Consider the following 6071-nt stretch of genomic DNA (forward strand, 5'->3'; position numbering starts at 1 on the left):
CAAGTCCCAACCCATTTCAACACCTCACCGACAGTTTTGGAGAACGCTACTGGTATCAGTCAAGGACTGGGTGTTTTTCTTTCAAGATGCACATTTTAGAAGCCACTTTGCTTTTCTTCAGGCATATATAAAGCTCTAGAAATATTTTACCTCTCATCCAGATAAAGGGTACACAAAGGTGTTATAACCAACAGCAGAAACTTATTATTTTTGGTAGCAGAACTGATTTCAATCTGATACAATCTCAGCGTGGGGAAACTTGTCCTTTTCTCTGCACCTCAGACAACTACACAGCAAACAAAGGTAAAAACAATTCTTAAGGTACAATCAGAATAGGGAGCGCGTAATTTTCCTTTCAGGAAAGAAAGAAAAAAAATGCTGTCCCATTAACCTAGTTACATGCCCAGAAGCAATTTGACTCAAGTCCCATCAGCAACAGCGTGCCATCACCAACTACGAAAAGAGAAAGCGCATTCTGGGACATCTTCCAAACGTATATAATAAAACATAAGAATAACATGTACTAAAAAATTTCACTAGCCTTAAAGCTTATTTTGCTCTCCTCCCTTTGATCCTTCCTTTTTTTAAGAACCCATTCTATTTTCTTCTTCCAGCTGTTCCACATCATCATTTCCTATTTGGGAAGCAAACCCAAGTCCACAGTTTGGAAAGGGAAGCTGTACATAGGAGAAGTTCTTGGAATCACCAAGTGTAAAACACAACACTACAAGAAGTCACATCAACTACGTTCCCTTAAGAAAAAAGAAAAATCAGTTCCCCTGGTTCCTCCAGCCCATGAGGCACAAGACTCCACCCACGTCTTCATGCCCTGTAACAAACACCAGTTTTCTCTTCCCCATTCATTCCAGAAAAGCCTTTGCAACCGCTATCTGTGACTTGAATATGTCTGCTAAAGTTTCCTGCTAAAGAAATGCCCGTAGAACAGTGATACTACCTGTCTGTAATTCCCCAGAGTAAAAATTCCAGCAACTCTAATCACATTAGTGAATTTACACACAACTAAACTTGACAGTTGACTAGCCCTGAAATTGCTGGATTAGGGAGAAAAAGAAAATATCGGTTACCTACGACTTCGAAAGAGAGATCTTCACTGCTAACTCTTACTACGAAACAAAAATGGAACGAATGCACCCGCTCGATGCATCCCAACATTTGCTAATGACATGAAAAAGCCTTTCAAGCCCTACGACAACGGACAAAACCCATACACACACACGAAAATCCCTCTATGTCCCAACATCTAAAAGGGAAGTTATTTGTTCTAAATCCCCTGTTACTCTCTCACTGACTTCTTATCATAGATAAGAACACAAACAGTGTTCCAAAATCAGTACTGCACATTAAATACATATATACTTAAATGACTAAAGTAACCTTTTCCCGCAGACTTTTGCCAGAACACAATCGCGTCCTCAGATATGAGAGGACAATAACCTATCTGAAATCAGATTTTTGGAAGAATGCTTTTCTCAAAGACATTTCACCACAAAAATCTTACAAAGCTGGTAAAGTGACATATCTGTGCTATAACATGATTAGTTTTTTTCATTAAATAAATTAACGCTATTTCTGCTTGAAAGAACACCAAGATGTGCCAAGGCTGGGGAACATCAACAGGAGATATGGCAGAGAGGTCTAAAAGCACTTAATTTTTTGGCAACACGCTCACAAACCCGTGCCCGTTCCTCCCCTGCAGAAGAGCCACTGCCATGGAGCGGCAGGGAAAAGTCTCGCGTTTTCAGAAGCTTCTTCGCTGCCGCATACCCTCCCAAGATGTACGATCCCCATGGCTTCAGGCACTTCCAACATGGAAATGCTTCTCAGGCAACACCACTGCCCCTTCATCTGCCGTGATTTCAGAAAATTCACTCCTGAACTCAAAAAAAAAGACAGCAAGGAACACCTCTGATCTGCAGCCCAGTTCCTCCCTTCCTTCCCACCTCTCGCCACTCCTTCCCTTTCATGGCCGTAACAGCCTTCCTCACAAGTGGCCACCACTGGCATCTGGAAGAGGACTTCCAGCCATGCTCTCGTTTCAACTCCAGTTTGATGTCCAAGCTGCCCAGAAGCCGGAGTTGATCCACCCGAGGCACAGGCAGACACGGCACTTCACACAAAAGCCACAATCATGCTCTTCAAGCCGACTTCTATGCCCAAGCAGCTTCCGAATCCCTGGGTCCTCATCTTTAAAGTCATGAGCAGATAAACCCCAGAGAGCAGAGAGAGACACTGCATCACATCCTCTGGAAAAAAGCCACTCGTAATGGAAGTGAGCAGTGAGGGAAGACAGCATTGGCTCCAAACTTCCAGAGGGTATCACAGCAACCCAGAGGCCCTGATCCTTCACTGCACGCTGAAGATGCTTCTCCTTGGAGAAATCCTTGGGCACTTTCCCCTCCAGCTCAACTCTTTGCTCACCAAGAGAAGACAGAAAACCCCACACACCCAAATCATCCTCAAAGGTCTTAGTTTTACTAGAAGATTACCAATGCAGGCCTACTCTGACAGCACAACCTAGCCTGCATCTGAACACCAGGTAAGCAGTGCCAGGACCTCACCCCAACTTCACACGCAGTCTCTTACATTCCCTGAAAGCCATCCTGTATTTCCTGCCATTCTCCTGGGGTTTTGGGAAGCTGCATGCATCCAGAAGATGCCACCCAAAAGAGCAGAAACCAGCACACAGCTTTCCAAAAGGGATGAGAGCAGTTAGCTAAAGCAACTCAGAAAAACTAAAGCATATATTCAATTATTGAGGCAGCATTAGCGAAACCCATGTTCCCATGCACAGCGATGATGTACTTCACACAAAAATCCCCCTCAAAGAGACCCTTCCTCTCTGCTTCTCAGAAACGGAATTAAAATGGGGGAAGAAAGGAAATATTTTAAATGACCCATCCTGAACCTGCCACGATTGCTCCACTGCAATAACCTGCGAAATAACCGCGTCCAGAGAGACGCCATCCCACACTGAAACAACCACGGTGATGTATTAAGGTCAAGTTTACTGGTGCCTGCACAGAGATCATCACCAGGCCAGGAAGCTGAACACCCTCCAAACACAAGGAAGTTTGGAAAAGAAAACAAAAACCTACTTACACCAGCCCAGAGCCCAGGATGGCTCTAATCTGGCTCCAAGGTCTGGTGCTAAATTAACCCTGAAGAGCCAGCAGACACGCAACGTTACCCGAGTTCAACATAAATCAATCTGTTTGTCCTTTACCATGCAATGTTTGCCCATGTCTGGGCCAGGGCTGCAAAGAACCCGGTGACCTAATTATATTGATCCACAAAATTTATTCCCAGCATGGGGACTTTTTAAAGAGCAGCTTAATATATGACACGCAGAAAATACTTTACTCTTAAGTGGGAGAAAAAGGGGGAGGAAAGAAACAGTGTAGTTTAAGGTGCATCAGAAATACCATCAAGTTAAAAACACAAAGGCCTCCAGTTAGCTTGCAGCCCAGAGCACACCTTCATTATTTTCCATTTTTATGGAAAAAGTCTCACTAGAGAACAATCAACTTCATCTGGAGCTTCCTCCTCAGAGGAGGTCTGAAAGCCAAGGCAAAGACGGGTGGATCGGGATTTATTTTTGATAGTATCCCTCTGCGTGTCACTTCACAGTGATACAGTTACACCCTCCCTTGTCCACCCCTCCCAAATAAAAGTCAGAATCAAACTGGAGGATTTGTCCACGCTGCCAACTTCTGAGCACGATTTCTGCCTGAAATCAGGTTGCATTGAATACTCCCCACTACCAGAGCCACAAAATTATCCCAAATTGCTTTTACACCAAAAATTTAACTTCTTGAAGCCACTGTGTTAAGGAAATTTCTCAAAGCTCTGTCTTGTCTTGCAGCAGCTCCAGTAACTCCCTATTCAGCACGTAACAGAACGGAACTCCCATCAAAACATTTCAGTTCTTCATGCCCGTCACTCTCCACCTTCGCTTTCCTTCAAGAAATAATTTTTTTTTTTTTTTAAATCCCTTCTTCCCCCTGTATTTTTCTTTTCTTTCACAAATGCCTTTCTGCAAACGCATGTGAAGCAAGCGGTCCTTTTTCCTGTTCAGTTCTCTCTCAGCCAATTCTTCTTTCAGTTATACAGGTAACTATTGATATTAAGTCCTAAAGCCACACATATTTCCAAAGACACAAAGTTCACCACGTGGAAGCTGTTCTAGTTTTAAAAGCCCAAATCAGAGCCTCAATCTACTTCTTAACACACAGCAATCCTTCACATCGACAAATAAACCCTCGCACGGCCGTGAGAAGGAGACCTTGCAGCACTCTGCTCGCTCCCGAGTTGCCAGAAGAAACCTGCAACTTTACTTCATGGGCTGTAGGGTAACACTGTGGTATCAAAACAAAACAAAAAAAAGAAACCAAACAGAGCTAAAAATAAGCCTGAACTCAGCTGACCCTCTGCACTCCAGTAAATCAGGGATGAACTATGCTCCCCACGCCACACTTCTGCAGCAGTGCTTAGAAAAGGTAACAGCTTTTGTTTACTACCTAGAAGCACACACAAGTTTTGGCAGAGGGAAAAATAAACCAAACCAGCCAGGACACCTGAATACAGTTCACCAAACAGGTACCAAGAACACCACATTTGCATGTGTTACAAGGACAGATTGTAAGTTTAAAAGTTAAGGAGCGGCGGCAGCCAAACAGAATATGTCTTCAAAATAGGCATGGCTATAAATAAAAATTAGACTATATAATTTTAACCTCCCCACCTTTATAATGTCAATTTGTCGTATCTACCTAACGCTTCTCCGTTCCTCTATACCTCCCGCTCTGGGCATCCAGTTGGATCCCCAGATGGGACACGCTGCCACACCATCTCCAGCTCCTTTAGGGGCTTGCCCATTCCTTCCAAGGCTTTTTATTTTTAGGCTGCGCTCAGAGGGAAGCCCAAGCTTCACCCCTCACACGTGCAAGGCATTTTGTGACAACACTCACCAAAAGCAAGGGTATCCTCCTGTCCTAGCCACGGCGGCACAGCCACTCTTGCAAACCACCACCAAGCTCACCCTCAACAACGGCGGCAACGTATTCAAGTCCCTCCACGGTGCTTTTGATGATTACTTGAAAATAAACTGCTTTAGAAAAAGCCCAGCACACTCCTGATCCCAGACCCAGGCAAACTTCAGCCCTTCAACTACCAAGGCACCCAAGCATCACGTTCCCTGTTAAAAAAGACCCTTCCTAGACAAACCAGCACCTTGCTGGAAAGATGAGCTGAGCACACACTCCATACGTGCCCACTGGCCAGTGTTCCCACTGTAACACTTGGCACATCACTCAAAACTCAGCAAAACTACCCCTGAGCAACAGTTTTACTTACCACCACCCCGCTGACTTTGTCATGACAGCACCTTCGCACTTTTTTTTCCTAAATACAGCACACGCTGGCATTACAGAATAGTGCAAGCTAGCCAAAAACACCCAACAGAGAGTACGTCCCTCTGCAGCAAGCTTAGAAATCTTCAGAGGTTTTTCACTTGACCCAAACAAATCTGTAACGTCAACAGTCTCATGATTTAAGCAACGTATTTGTGGTCATGGCAAGAATGATTCTTGCCGGAAGCTCAAGAAAACAATAGACCTAAACTGATTATAAAAGGGCTCGGTTTTCCCACCTCAAAAATGAAAGTGAGAGCAATAAAATGCTTATACACAGGGAATGCATTTCTTGAAGAGCACAGGCATCACCACCCAGCTGAAACAGCCCTCAGAAAACAAAAAAAGAAAACCAACAAAAACCAAAACCCAGCCTGACACTTCCACGTGAAAACCTAAGTCACTGCCAGCAATAAACTGCAAAACACGCTCCTGCCCGTCCCCTGCACAGCACGCCACACCATTCCCAGCTAAGACAGCAAGGCAATATTTCACCAAGTATGTTTTTTACTACGCGCTCCCCCCCAAAACTTTGGGAAGGGAGGGGGGTGGAGGGAGAGAAAAGACAGTTTGCCAGGGGATGCTGTCCCACACTGGAAACAAAACCTCATGCAGGCAGGCAGGCTGGCCACCCCACTTTCC

At 44.6% G+C, this 6071-nt stretch overlaps 1 protein-coding gene across 2 annotated transcripts in view; it reads right to left on the bottom strand.

Moving 5' to 3' along the window:
• Nucleotides 1-6071, bottom strand: part of EIF4G3 (eukaryotic translation initiation factor 4 gamma 3) — a 149531-nt gene that overhangs the window by 143041 nt on the left and 419 nt on the right. The window lies entirely within an intron of this gene.

The sequence above is a fragment of the Egretta garzetta genome, unplaced genomic scaffold (genome assembly GCF_000687185.1).
Source record: "Egretta garzetta isolate BGI_Z169 unplaced genomic scaffold, ASM68718v1 scaffold69, whole genome shotgun sequence".
NCBI classification, from domain to species: domain Eukaryota; kingdom Metazoa; phylum Chordata; class Aves; order Pelecaniformes; family Ardeidae; genus Egretta; species Egretta garzetta.